Raw genomic sequence first — 14,945 nt, forward strand, 5'->3', positions numbered from 1 at the left:
TTAAAAACTATAATAGTACACAGGATCCTAATGAGATAATTAATAATGTGAAATAGGAAGTAAAGGGCTAAAGGTGTAGGGAAAGTGGGAAGGGTGGGGGAAAGGTAATAAGGGAGAGGAAAAAAATATGAGAAACTGAAAAAATGGAAATAAAGTGTTTGTAAATGGGGAGGGGAGGAGGGGGTGAAGGGAGGGCAGGGAGAAGGGGAAAAAATGAGAATCAAGACCTATTATGTAAAGGTACAGAATCCCAATGATGAATGTAACTGTATTGTATACCTAGATTGTACCAATAAACTCAATAAAAAGAAAAAGAAAAAAAGAAAAAGTGGAAAGGTCTGGCTGGACTGGAAGTCTCAGTGCCTGGTGGAGGACCAAGCCTTCCACACACAAAGATGTTAGATGGCATTCAGGGTCCAAACCACAGCAACTGCAGCTCAGCATTTGTTAGTGGACAAAAGCACTGACCATGGAAGAAGATGGGTGGATGCCACTTAGCCTGGGCTCTACACGGATGGAGCTGGGGAAGTGCTCATGAGAGCCACACTGAAATGCCACTTCAGCCACAGAGTGATATAGCCAGGCTGCTGAGGCATGCAGAGTGGTGTGCTTTGAACCGCAGCTTGGCAAATTCTCACTCTGTCGCATGTGTGCTGTGTAACCCACCAATTCCACTCCTGGGCATGAACCAGGTAAGACAGGTGGGTGCATCCACACCAAAACTGTTTTCAGAAGGCAGCAGTGAACTGACTGGTAGCAACGAGAACCAGAAACCACTCTGATGCCCATCAATGGGCAGTGGATGGCAAGCTGGCATGCATGGACAGCAGGTTCTGCCTAGCAAGCAGGGAGGACGACTTCCACACAGAGCCAGTACAAAGGCCCTCAGTGTGGCTGTGCGTGTGTGAAGCTCTGGACAGCAGGTGGGACAGGAAGACCAAAGAGGGTGTGGCTGGGGATGGTGCCGTGGTGGCACTGCCAGAGAAGCAGCTCCTAGGGCAGACTGCCTCCTGTCCACTGTCCCTGGCACACACCTGTGTGCACACATCCCTGTTGTCTCCAGGTGCATTCCCATCTCCTCTAAGAACCCCAGGGTCCGCCCCTGTGTGCAGGCTCACTGAGGTCAGGGCTCTCTTTGTGGGTGGGGACCCACTCGGCCCACAGCCATCTCCAGGCACAGCACAGCCAGGGCACAGGGCCTTTCCCATGGCCCCGTCCTGCATCCCTAGCTCCCCACAGGAGCTAGGCACCCAGACACATCCACTGGAAAGAAAGGAAAGGCAGCGCTGAGGCCTGAGAGCCAAACCCACCCGCTCTGCCTGTCCTCCCTGGCATGCTCTGATCACGGACACACCACGGGCCACCACACCTGGCCATGGACAGACCGGGCCACAAGAGACCCCACCTGACTAACACGGTGGTGGCTGCTCCGTTCTTCCAGCTCAAGTCTCTCCGCCATCCATCAGCAGCTCCTGGAGAGACTCGGTCTCAGCCCGAGGACACGCACACCACAGTGAGCCGGCCCGGACAGCCCTTCTGTCGGGACCCTCTCACAGTCCTGCCCACAGGTGCCTTGGTGCTGGCTGCAGTGTGGTGACTTCATGAGCAAAGTGGTGCAAGAGTGCCACACTCCTGCTCTTGCTGACTTCGCCACCGGGAAGGCGGCCTTGTGAAGGGACAGCTGGAAGACCTTGCATGAGGACCGGGTCCCACCCATGTCATCTGTGCTGCTCTGTCCCACATGGCCAGAGCAAGTCGGCTGGACCCAGGTGCATTTGCTTTCACTTCCCTTTGGGAGTCGGATCTTGGCCCGAGATGGATGCCATACTGGTGGTGTGAAGGCCAAGCTCCAGTCTGGCCCTAGGCTCCCTAGTGGGGCCCCACTATCCACCAGGCTCAGATCTGCTGCCCAGCACACCCTTCATTCTGGGGCAGTTCCCATCCCCCTCAGCCCTGGACTTAGGGATCAGGTCCTCTCCTGCTCCCAGGGCCACCTTCGGAGTGGGTACAGCACACTCCTGGCTGCATGGTGCCCAGTAGCTGGAGGGTGGAAGCAGCCAGGTGCCTACTACCTGATGGAGTGTTATTCACCCGTGAGAAGGAATGCAGGGTGGACACGGGCAACAGCATGGATGGGCCTTGAGGATGCTGAGTGTGGTGAATGTGATAACCACACCACGAAACTCTTGAGGACATTGTTCTGAGGGAGGTGAGCCAGATGCAAAACAGCAAACATGGGACCAAGAGTGGGCACATTCAGGGCAGCCCTGGACAATGGGGCACCAGCGACCACACCCTTACTCACAGTTAAAGGGGTGACTTCTGTGTTAAGTGCATGTCACTGTGATTCTTAAAATACTTCATAAAGATTATTACAAAAGAAAACAGGCAAGGCCTGCTGGGGCCGGGGATCAGGAGTCTTCGTAGCCACCAGTCTTTGCACCGCAGGCTTGTGAGGAGCAGGATGTCACCTCCGGGAAACAGGTGCAGGCGCCAGGCTTCCTGGTCTGACATTAGGGCTGCTGGCAAATCACCTCACCAGGAAAGCTCATCTAGAAAAGCAAGAGAGCAGGAAGCCAAGAGGTGCTGCTGTCGCTGTGTGTTTTGCCCTCCGTATACATAGGGGCAGCTGCAGCCCTGGGTGTGCAGGACCCACCCAGCCCTGCTCCTGAGGCCGGGAGCCACAGGAAGCCAAACAGGGTGCAGGGCCTCCCACATCCAGCCTGCAGCTGAGATGAGCCACTGGCTCGTTTTCCCACTGTCATCATAGAAACAAAAAAGATGGCTCACACTGCCCTCCCCTGTGTCAGGGGCCAGTGGATTTAATTTCACGAAGGAGATGAGGGACAGGTGAAGGTGTTGGTGGTGCCTGGTGGCACCCAACTGAGACTTTGGGGGCAGGCACCTCTCCTGGGCCCTCCCAGAACCACCTGTCCCTCACTCGGCCCCTCACTCCTGCCTTCATTGGGACCCCCAAATAAGCCGAGATTTCACCCCACATTGCTGCAGACAACAGTGACACCCACCAGCTGTGGGACTGATGACCAACGGAGCCCTAGAGACCAGGGCAGCTGCTCTGGGCTCCAGGGTCCTGCTGTCCTCGGCCAACATTTACGCAGACCCTGCTGTGTGCTGGGCAAGGGGCACAGAATGCTGTCAGGCTGACCCTTCCCTCAGGGGACAGGCACGCTGACAGATGGGACCACAGAACCTGAGCAGGGTGTGGGGCACACAGGAGCATGGCTCCCAGCACAGAAGGCACAGGGCACCAACAAGGGTCAGGTCACTGCCCACTGCTGCCCTGTCCCTTTGCTGGGAAAAAGAGCCTCTGCCCCCTTGCCCAGTTGGCACGACTGGGACACTATGGGGACATCCACAGGGCCAGGGTTCCCCGGACAGGTGACTTCCCATCTGGTCTCCACCTACCCTGACTGGCTTTCCCAGAACCTGTGGAGAGATCCTCCCAGCTAGGCGTCCCCTGCCCTCCTCAGTCCGACGCTAAAGTGCGACCCCTGGTGACAGCTGGGATTGTGTGGCAGCGGTGAACTTGGGCCTGGGAGCCTCCACCCAGAAGTCACTGGGGAAGCTGCAGCTTCCACCAGGGAGACCCCATACCCCTTCCCTTCCTCCAAACTGAGACGCCACAGGCCCAGGTCTTCCCTGTAGACAGCAAAAATCCACCAGGGGGCACCAAAGCCCAGCCTGGGCTCCCTGAGCGCCCTGGGCTCCTCAACTCCCAGTCTCCCAGTGCATACCTTTAGGAACACCGCCCCCGAGGTGGGGGTGGGGGTGGGGATGAAGGGCTCCCTTCCCCTCCCCCTTCCCCGTTCTGGGGACAAAGCCGGGCCAGGGTGCTGGGGAAAAGCAGCGCTTACTCAGGTCATGACAGGACAGATACATTTGAGAAGCAACCAGAACAGAGGTGGCTGAGGGTCGGGGCACCCCCTCCTTGCTTCCTGTGTGTCCCCTGGCGTGGCCCTCAGTCTGCAGGCCCCTTGGCTCGCTCATCCCTGAGTGGGGACGATGATGCTCTGCACCCTGGGCTGCTGGCAAGGTGACATCATGGGCAGGCAGGACCTGCACAACCCTGGGTGGGGCAGGGACCAAGCCCCCTTTTCACCCCACCAGAGTCACCTCAGGTCAAGGCACCCTCCAGGACCCTCTCCGTCATCACCATCTGGGGAGGGGGCTGGGCCTGAGCATGAAACGGGGAAAAGAATCTGGCCCAGGGAACTCTTGGCATAGGCGCCCAAGACCCGTGCCCCACCCAGCCTGGATGACACCCACTGCCACCCTCACTCCCAGGCAGGCTGGGCGTGGGCCTACCAGGGACACCTCTGTCATCTCCTCAGTCCGCAGCTCTGGCTGCATGCAGGTCATGCGAACTTCCATAGGAGGAACAGCAGGACCCCACTCAGCAAACCTTGCAGCAGAGGCGGCCCTGCGGTGATGGTACTTTTATGCTGTCAGCCTGGGGAGGGGTTGGGGATTTGGTGGGGCGGCTACTTTCCCACGACCAGCAGCCAATCAGCAGCCAGGGGTGAACCACGCCCCCGAACCCGGGCTGAAAGACAAGCCCCGCCCACATATTCAGAGTAGGTGGAGAGCTGCCTATGCGGGAGCCCAGAGCCTTACCCTGGTAGCCCTGCAGGGGATCCAGGGGGTCTAGCCACCTGCCCAGGACACGAGGACAGGAGCAGCACCTTGCCTGGATACCCGTGTCAGGAGCAGCTACCCCAATCCCTGGCTTTCAGACAGAACAGGGGTCCACTGCCCCATCTGGCCATTGGACCTGTCCTCCTGGGCCATACTCAGCCTCTCCTAGGGCTCCTCCAGCCCCTGGCATCTGCCAGGGCTTCCCCCCACCCCACCCTGGCAGTACAGCCTCAGAAACAGCATCAGGCAAAGGGAGATCACCACCATGTGCTACCTGGCAGGGCCAGGGTAGCCTCCTCCTGCAGCTTCTGGGGGGTCCAGTTTCCCCAGGCCTCCTCCTCCAGGAAGCCCCCACTGCCTCCTCCCTCCCCCTAGTTGCACCTTGTATTTTAAGGTCATCAGAGATGTTTGGGCAGCTAATTCCTGAGAGTGGGACCCCTGGTCCTTCACTAGCCTCCCCCTTGACCTGGTATTTGTAAACAGCTGACCTTACAGGGTCAAGGAGGAAGGCTCGCCCTGCTCTCCATCCACAGGACAGGCTGCTGGCTGGGTGGGGCAGAGGCGAGAGAAAGGGGTGAGACAGCCTGGGCCAGGCTCAGGACATGTGCCAGGGAGAGACTCTGAACAGGAGTAGGAGGGCAATGGCAGGGGGACTTTGCCAGGCACAGCTCTGGTGGGTAAGAGTCTTTTCAGAGATCCTTCTCTCAGTTCCCTGGGATGAATGACAGGGCCAGGAACCATGCCAGAGACTGCCAGCCTCAGGCCAGGGCAGGGGTGACTGGCCTGGGTGGCTGCACAGGCTGCTTTGAGACTGTGAGCATCAAGGCAAGTGTGGCTTGGGGTGGCCAGGTAGCTGTGGCTGCCGCTCTGCTGGCCCCGCCTACCTGGAGGCCCTGAATGGCCGGGTGCCTTTTGTGGGAGAGCAGCTGGCGCCCGGCCCTTTATGTGGGGCTGTGGGAAAGTCCCCGGGCCAGCCTCTCACAGCCTCTCAAAAGCTGGGATTATCTCTGGGCCGCAGGGCACCCTCTCATGACCACCCCCAGCAGGGCTGGGGGCAGGGCACCCGGGGGGGCTCCTGTCTGCTGAGCTCTGGCCCCAGAAGTCTGTGGGCCAGGAAGGGTCCCCAGGGTGGAGAGATGCTGCCTCTACCCATCCAGCTGTCCAGACTCAGAGATGCCCACCCAGCAGGCAGTGCTGCCAGGAGCCCAAGCCTCTGGCCTGGGTCAGGGGCACCCGCAGAGGGGCTCACTTGGGGTCAAGACCTCCACTCCCACTCCACACTGTGTCATCCTCGGGGCTGCTCAAGGCAGGGCCGGCAGGAGGTACAGCTGTTTAGCACCTGCTTTATACAGGTAGCAGATGCACATCTCTCCAGAGTCTGAGAGAGCAGCAGACATGGCAGCAGAGCAGTGCCCAGCTGCCTCCCCCAAGGTCACCCTGTCTTCTCCCTGACCCCTGACCTCGTCCCAAGCAGTCTCAGGTCCTTGCCAGGAAACCAAGTTCAGAGCGGGAAGCAGAAGCAGAGAGAGCTGTGACTCCCAGCCTCACCGTGCTGATGACACTGGTGTGTCCACTGTGTGTGTGGATGAAACGGTGGTCAGCCCGTTTCACTGATAAAGAAACTGAGGCTGAGAGCTAAGCTGCTAAATGGGCAGCTCCCGGATAGACCTCTGCACCCACAGCTGTTTCCCCAGGTCCTGGATTAGCCGGGGTGAGGCAGAGCAGATCTCCATGGTGCCCTGGGCACACGTAACTGTGCCAGGGCTGGGGCACAAGGACACTGGGTTGTGGGAAGGAGATGGCATTGGAAGGCCAGATGTTCAGCCTTCCAGCGCTGTTGCCCGGGAGCTGCTGCTGCCTCCTTGGCCTGAAAGGCCGCCTGGAGGGAGCCCCCACCCTGCCTGCCCCAGGACGACTGTTCCCCAGATGGCCTCTGGGGCCCAGAGCTCCTTGCACAAAGCCCAGTCGGCCCATGGCGAATGAGTTTGCTGCCGCGCACGCGCCTTTTGTGCAAGATGAATGTCCAAGCAGGGAGGCGGGTGTGGGAACCCAGCGGGGAGGGCCTCCCGCCCAAATTCCCCTAAGGGACCAAGAAGGTAGGCAGTGGCTGCCTGGAAGGCGCTGGGAGCCCAAGCCCAGGCTGGGCAGGCAGCCCTGGCACCCCACAGCCTTGGTGCCTGCACCCTGCGCCCTCCCACGTGGCCCTACATGGACTGACCACCTCCTCCCTGCCCCACAGAGGCTGAGGGGCCGCCCAGCTGTCATTCTCCTCTGCACTGGCTCTGGGCTGGGACAGGGCTGCCCAGTGGGCCTTGATTCTGGAGGTCGCCCCAGGACTCCTGGGGGAGCGGGACCCTCTGGACACTGCCTGGACACCTTCAAGGAAGAGGGCGGCCATCCCCACATGCCACACTCCTCCCCGGTTGAGGCCAGGACACATTTTGGTCCTTGGGGTGGGCAGGAGGCTGAAGTAGGGTCACTTCCAGGCCCAGCAGAGTGGGAAGGACAGGACTGGGGTAGGCTCCTCCGGCCCCACCTAAGCGGAGCTCTTGGCCCTGCAACTGGCACCCGCAGCCATTTGATAAAGTGGGGACCACTGCCACTGGCATAGGTAGCCTGCCCCTGCCACCTCCCACATTTGAGCCAGCCGGTTCCAGAGCTGTGAGGGCACCTACGGTAGTGGGGCTAGTGTGTAGGTATCACTGAGCTCCCCAGTAGCCTAAGTGGGTAGTAGCAGAAGGCAGGAGCCCATGGGTGCCATAACCTTGGAGTGCTGAGGAGGAGGAGGGTCTACCCTGCTGGAGCTGGAGAAGGGTCCCACTCTGGGGCACCTGGGAGGGGCTGGGAATCAGGGAAAAGTCCTCTCTGGGGCAGAGGGCCTGAGCCCCAACCCTTGGCAGCAGCGGGGTCCTCCCCTGCTGCTATGCTGGGCTGCAAAGCCCAGTCTCTCCCAAGTATCTCAGCTAGTGCAGGGGCGGAACAGTGCACAAGCCAGAACAAGCGCAGTGAGAAAGGGGTCTTGCCCTTGGAGCCTCCAGGCCCTCATCCTCTTCTGCCCCCATAAAAGTAGTTGGCCACCACCCCAGGCCTCGCTGCTGCCTCCAGGGTGCCAGTTCTGCATTCTGTGCCCCCAAAAGCATGGCACTCCCCATCCCAGAGGCCCAACCAGGCTGGGGACTCCGTGATCGTCAGGCCAGCCTGCTCAGCACTGCAGTGCAGGTGGCACAGGTGGGCCTGACCTGCCTGTCATCCTGGGAAGGGGAGCAGCTGCTTCCCCATGAAGGGTAACCCCTCTCCATCCTTTCTGCCCTACCTGCCCCAACTCAGAGGGTCCTCTCTGACCTCCTCCGCCAAGGGGTGGGTTGGGCCTCAATCTCTCCGGGCCTTTGTTTCCCTGCCTGTCCAATGGGCACAGTGATGCTGGGCCTAAAGAAATGTGGCCACACTGGGCAAGCTGGCAGGTGGAGAGGGACAGCAAGGACACAGCTGAGAAGGCAGAGGCCCCACCTGGTGTATGAGCTGCATAGCGGCCACAAGACACCTATTTGAGGGCAGTGGAGGGCACCTCTGCACCCTACCTTGGGCTCCATCAGGAAGCAGGCCCAGGATGGGCACTGTGCCCCACTGTGTTCAGCAGGATTCATTCCCAGGCACTGACATCTGAAGTCCATCTCATTCCAACACGAAATTCTCTCCTTCTTTGGATGTTTGTTATCTAAGTGTAAAATTCCATTCTTGGGGGTGGGTGCAGGAAAAGGAAGGTCCCTGGTGCTCACCCATGGGCTGGACACTTTGCGTGTATCAATAGTCTGATCACCCCCAAAACCAGGTAAGGAAACTGAGACAGGGGTAAGGTCAATGCCGGAGGCTGCATGGTGGGAAATACACCACGCCAGGCCCAAGACCCAGGCCCGCCTATGCCCCTGGATGGCAGCACAAGGCCTGGCCATGGGTGTGTGCAGCCCCATGGTTCCCACACTGTGGGCTGCACTGCGTGGGGGAAGTGTGCCTGGGCCCCACCGTATTAGTGCCCGGCCTGCCTCTGAATGAATGGGGGCGGCAGCAGGGGGCGTGAGGGGCAACTCCCAAAAGACCATCTGGCTCCTCCTTATAATAGAGCAATAAAGGGCTCGTCTGCCTTTCAGGAGTTGGGAACGAGCTGCTCTCTGACACCACGGGGTTTTTAACCAGCTTGGGACTGCGACCTGGCCCTGCCCCGGTGCACAAGAGGAGCCGGCAGGCGGGGCACGGACACGTGGGCCTCGAAGCCCTAATCCAAGCCATGAGAGCTTAGCCCTGCTCACCCACCACCCATCTCTGCCCAATGCAAGCCCAATCTGCAAGGCCAGTGTGATTCTGGGACCAGGGCAGCTGCCCAGGTTTACTTGGGGTAAATTGAGGCTTGGGGAGGCTGGAGCTGGAGCCTGGAATCTCCACCTGTGCCTCTCTACGGTCCAGACCAGCCTGAATTGGTGATAAAAACTGGAGTTTCCAAGTCCAGCTGGGAATGGGGTACTGAGGATCCGAGGGGTACACAGGAGCCGCCTTGGCTTCAGGTGGGTTCCAACCTCACAGCAGCCCCCAATCGCACTGGAGGTGGCAGGGGTGTCACCTGCAGGATGGGCTTTGGAAGAGACACACAGAGCCCCCTGGGTGCTGTCTCAAAGGCTGTCCCTGCTCAGAGGCCCTAGGCTCCCACCCCAGCAGGGTGGTAGAGGGTCCTGTCCCTGCCTCGGTCACCCTGGCAGTGCAGACTGCACCATCTGCTTCAGGTAAGGAAGGCAGGTAGTCCAGGAAGGCAGCCTGGGCCAGATGGGTGGGGACCCCCAAGATCTCCCAGCTGTCTCTCCAAGCTGTGAGGCCTTTCAGAGTTGCCCCATCTTCTTCTGACCACTCAGCATCTCACTTCCGACAACCTGGTGAGCCAGGAAATTTCACCTTACACAGACAGGAAGTCAGTTAGACAGGTATACAGGCCAGATGTTTGCCCGTGTCTTCCCAAGATGTCAAGGCAGAACCCACCCATGACTCAGCCCATGCCTTCAGCAGCCTGGCTCTGCCCCCTCTCTGTACCCCTGCACCCCACTGAGATGTGGGGTGGGCAGTCTGGAGCAGCTCTAGGTTGTGGCCCACCTATGCCATCTGCTGCCAAGCTTGGAGTACTGGGGGGCCCTGAAGGTGAGAAGAGGTCTGTGGGGGAAGTGGAGGCCCCAGGGGGTGAGTCCAGCAGGCGGCTTTGAAGCTGAGGGCCAGAAGCCCCCAGGCACAAGTGTCCCTGTTGGGTCTTGGCTCCCTCACCTGAAGAACAAGGACAACTGTACCGACCAGAGTCACTCAGGTAGGTCAGGTGTACAAAGGGGCAGGAGGGCACTGCACACAGGCTCCTGGTACGGGAAGGTGGCAGACAGCAGCATTCTGCTGCCCTGGCACTGATGGCAGTGGGATGGCAGGTCAGGGCTGAGGACAGTGGCCCAGCACACTCACGTCAGCCCACATGTGTCCTCGCACACACAGGGGCACACATCTGGGCACACGCACACAGGCAGATGCATAGGCAAAAGCACGTACCTGCCAATGAACATGTACAGATAAGCACATGCGCATGGGCAAGGCACACTGGCATGCACATACATGCATGGGCACACAAATACACACCTGTATGCACATGCACAGACACACTCAAGAGCCTTCTGTGGCCAACATGGGGACTCAGGTGCATGCAGCTCCAGCCTGTATCCTGCCACCCTCAGCCCAGAAGGCGCTTCCTGGAACCCCTGCCTGGAAAGTACACGCCACTTTAAGAACATCCAGAGTTGGCCCCTCCCCATCTCCCTCCCTCCCTCAGATAGTGGTAGGGTCCGCTGTGCTCCCAGGAGAGCCTCGGCCATTCCAAGGCCTCACCTGCAGAAGCACACACACGCGCATGGGGGCTTGCCTCTAAGTGTATCGTGCATGTGTTTATTGGGGTGTGTGGAAGCCCTTTTCAAAAATTAGACAAGCAAACCAGGTGTGGAGGTGCACACCTGTAATCCCAAATACCCAGGAGGCTGGGGCACGAAGATGACAAGTTCAAGGCCGGTCTGAGCAACTAAGCCCAACCCTATCTCAAAGTTTTTTTTTGTTTTTTTGTTTTTTTTTTTAAAGCCTATACGAAATCAACAAGTTCAGGCCCCTAATTATGTCAACCTTTAGGGTCCCAGGCACCTCTCATCATGTCAGAGCCTCCTGGCCAGTTGTTCACTGCCATTTCATAGTGCATTTGGGTCTCCCAAGCCTCTTCCTACACCCCACAGTGCAGAACAGGCCTGTCCCCTGCAGAGTGTGGCCAGTCCGCTGCCAAACAAGGGGAAGGAAACTGGGGGCTGGGCAGGAGTCACACAGCCCTCAGTCTGGCCCTCAAACAGGGGAAGCTGCAGGGACTCAGTAGCCCACCACACAGGGGACGGGGCAGGGGTGGTGGAGTCTAGGGCATCCCCTGTCCCCTGCAGAGCACTTAGGCTTCGGCACTCCACACTCCCTGCTTCCCCTGGTGTGAGAGAGGTTGTACGTGCCTCACTGGCTATCTCCAAGCTGTGTCTGCCCTTTGCTCCCATGTCTGTCTGTCTGCCAAGCCACTCACCATCTGGAGCAGGGGCTCCTGGTCGAAACAGGCAGTGCCCTCCCGTGACAGGGCAGTGCCTGGGAATAGGGCAGGGGCCATACCACCCTCCCAGGACAGCACTCCAGGCCCCAACGAGCCCAGGAAGCTGCAGGTTCAGATCCTAGCCTGGTACTGGCCTCAGAAGCTGAGTCAGATATGCAGTGGCTGGGCCCCTCCCCTCCTGCTGCAGTTCTCCTCCCGGGTGCCCACCCTGCCCAGGCCAGTGCTCCTCCAGTGCCCCACTATCCTCTGGGCTGGGCTGGCTAAGCTATCCCCAGGCCACCCGGGAAATGGAGCTGGGTGTCACCTTGCAGGGGGAGGCCTGCTGCCGCTGTGGGGCTGGGTACTGGATGGCCATGGGGTTCAGCACGCAGCAGTCCTGGACATGAGGGACACGGTCCTCGTAATTTGGACTAGGGCCACTGCCCCACTGCTAAGCAATGGGCTTGTGGCCACTCTGGGAGGACCCACCCACTCACCCTAAGCAAGGACTTTCCAGGGCTGTGGAAGGCAAAGCTGGGACCCACAGGGTGTTGTCCCTCCTCTCCCAGAGGAGCCCCTCTGGGCCCCGCAAGCAGAAGCCCAGCACCTCCTAGGATGCAGCAGTTCAGCCTGCACAGGGCATGTGATCACCCAGGTGGGGCAGGCGGCAAGGCAGGAGGGGCAGTAGCGTCCTCTCTGGGAGGTCCATTGAAGGGCAATTAGAAGCTGCTGTCCTGGAAGAGGCTGGGACAGTGAAGAAGTTCCTGTCCCCTCACATGATCTAAACCATGACCACCTCACCACATCTGCAGGCCACTGTGCACATCAGCTACACTCACGACACCACCCACTCCCACCCTCCCCAGCTGAAGCTGTCCCATGAAAGGATCATTCCCAACCCAGCTCCTGACGGCTCAACTCTTCTTGCCTGTGAATGTGAGAGTTCTAGGTCCCTTCTGGAGCAGAGGTGTGGAAGGTTTGTCCTGTGTGCTCAGCACCCTGTCCCAGAGGCCTGTCCATGACACAGAATGTGTCAGCCTCTGTCTCCTTATGCCACTTGACCCTGGACGTGTGGAGAGATAGGGTTTCTCCCTCCTTCCCTCCACTGGTGACAGGTGGGCTGCTGCCACTTACTGGCTACTGTGAATTGAGGCTGTGAGATGGGTGTGAAGACACTTAGCTGAGGTCCCATTTTCAGCTCTTTGGGGTGTAGACCCAAAAGAGGAATTTCTGGACTTCGTGGTACTTCTGCTTTGATTTTTTAAGGAACCAACACACTGCTTACCACAGTGCTGTTGGTGTGAACTTCCCACTGCCAAGAAGTCCTCCTGGGCCACTGGGAGCTGCACCCTAAGCCTCACTCTGCTCACAGCCATTCCAGGCCAGAGGAGGTGGCCTCTGAGTGTAGGTGACACCAAGATGGCTGGGCCCAGGCTCGTGAACACCAGGTCACCACATCAGACCAGAGTCCCCCTTGCCTTCACCCAAGTGTGCTGCCCCAGGGCAAGCCTCAGCTCTGGACAGCATTCCAGGACACACATCCTGCCTCCTCCATGCAGCTGGGGCAGGGACCCCCAAATCACCCCAAGCTGCTGGAGGCAGCCAGGATGGAGGAGCTGGGCCCCCACTCCGCAGCACAGAGGCAAAGCCCGCCAGCCCGCACCCTCCCCTCCCCAGCTCCGGGCTGATGGTGTGAGCCAGGAGCCCAGCGGAGTTTCCCACACTTTGGCCCCATTCACAGTGTTAAACGGCCCACAAAGGCCAGGCGTGTGCCTTGGAGGCCGCCTGAGCTGCCATCTGGCCCGCACTCGGGGAGGGAACCAGCCTTTCATCCGGCCGGGACTCCACGCCACTCATTTCATATTTCCCACAACTGAAATTGGATCAAAGCTGCTTCAGCGGGGTGGGGGCGCACAGCCCACCCACCACCCTCATCTCCGGCAGGCTGCCATCCCAGCCCACCTCGGGTGGGCGGGCAGCTGGGGGCATGGGGGCTGGACCGCATCTCCCGGCACGCGTCTCATTTGGGCAGAGGGATGGGCTTGGGGGAGGGGTCCCAGGCAGAACGCAGCCCAGCCAACTGTCCCCTCCAAAGCCTGGGCCATAGGTCTGGCCTGCACCCCCACACATATATCCTGCAAAACCCTGGGTCTCTACCAGCAGCCAGACGGTGGCAGGGTACTTGTGGGCTCTGAGCCTGTGTCCAGCTGGTGGGGGTTGTGGCCAGGCCTCTCTCCCGTGCTCCCGCATTCTCTCCGCTCTTACCTAAGCACCTCCTCAGTGCTAGGCTCTGGGTTGGCAAGGCCAGATGACAGGCACAGGTGACTAAAGCAGCCTACCCTCCCCATCCACCCCAGCCCCAGGACACACCCAAATGGGCTGCCCAGCACGGCTGTCAAACATGGCTTGGGCTGCAAAAGTGGTTCCACTAAGCATCATGGGGTCGTGCATTATTGGGTCCCCTGCCAGCCTGCTGTTTTGGACCAGGGGGACCACCAAAGGCTTCATGTGCTAAGGGGCTCCTAAGCCAGGCCCCCAATAGGCCATGTGAGTCACTGGCACAACAGCACAGTCCTGACGAGACCCTTGTTAGGGCCAACCCCTCCCAGGCACACTTGGGGGTGGTTGCTATCCTCCTGGGTTCAGACCCTCACCAAGGTACCCTGGTGCCAGCCTCTGGTGACCAGGGCTGGGCACCCACTGCCCCAGGAGGCAGTCCAGCCACTGCAGGACAAGTGGACCCCTCCTGGCTTCAGAGGGTGAGAGCATGGTGCACCCAGGCCTCCCTTCTTAGGCTCCCCAAAGCCCCTGCTGGCCCTTGGTGCCCCTGTTTAGCACCTGGGTTATCAGTTCACCCCAATGGGCCCAGGGCCCTCTGAGTGGGCACATACCAGGGCAGGGCTCAGCCTGCCCAGCTCTGACCCTTAGGTCTGCCACCTGGCACCCCATTCCACCCACTGGCAACATGCCTGAAAAAAGCGTTCTCCGGGTGCCCAGGTTGTGAAGAGGGCAGTGTGGCTACAGCTACCCAGAAACCACACATGACCAGGGCCATGGGGAGCGTGCCAGCTCCTCCCCTCTGAGGACACTGTCTCCAGCTGACCCCAGGCAAAAGGGTAGGAAAGCAGCCCTGCCTTTGCCTATGGACTGCTCCAGGGTGGGTCTGGGGGCTCCATGCAGGATCTCGCCTTACAGCTCCCCAGAGCCAGCCAGGGAGGCTCGGAGAAGGCTGCTCCTAAGAGCCCAGACCTCTCAACCCTCCACCTGTGGTCAGAACGACAGGAGCGCCCGTCGGGGAAGTGTGGCCACCTCCGCCCCTTCCCAGGGCAGCAAGTCTGGGTCAGAGCGTGGTGCCCACCCTGGCAGCCGCTGGCCCTCTCAGTCGGAGAATCCAAAGCTCCTCATCTGCGTGATAGAGCGCCGCCCTGCCAGCAGCAGTGGGGAGTCTCGGGGAGGGCGGCGGGGCTCCTTCCTGCCCCTCCCGCGGCCTGGGAAAAGGCAGCATATTGAGGCGCGGGGCTCCCAGCGCCAGGCCCCGGGATGCTAATGAGGGCGAGCGCGTTCCCACAGCCCGGACATTGTGCGGCGCGGCCCACCTGCTCCTCAGGGAGCGTCCATTGTGCCCGCGCCAATTCATAGGCAATTTAGCGTGCTCTAATGGGCCGGC

This window comes from Fukomys damarensis, unplaced genomic scaffold, assembly GCF_012274545.1.
Source record: "Fukomys damarensis isolate Sample0158 unplaced genomic scaffold, DMR_v1.0_HiC HiC_scaffold_23, whole genome shotgun sequence".
NCBI lineage: Eukaryota > Metazoa > Chordata > Mammalia > Rodentia > Bathyergidae > Fukomys > Fukomys damarensis.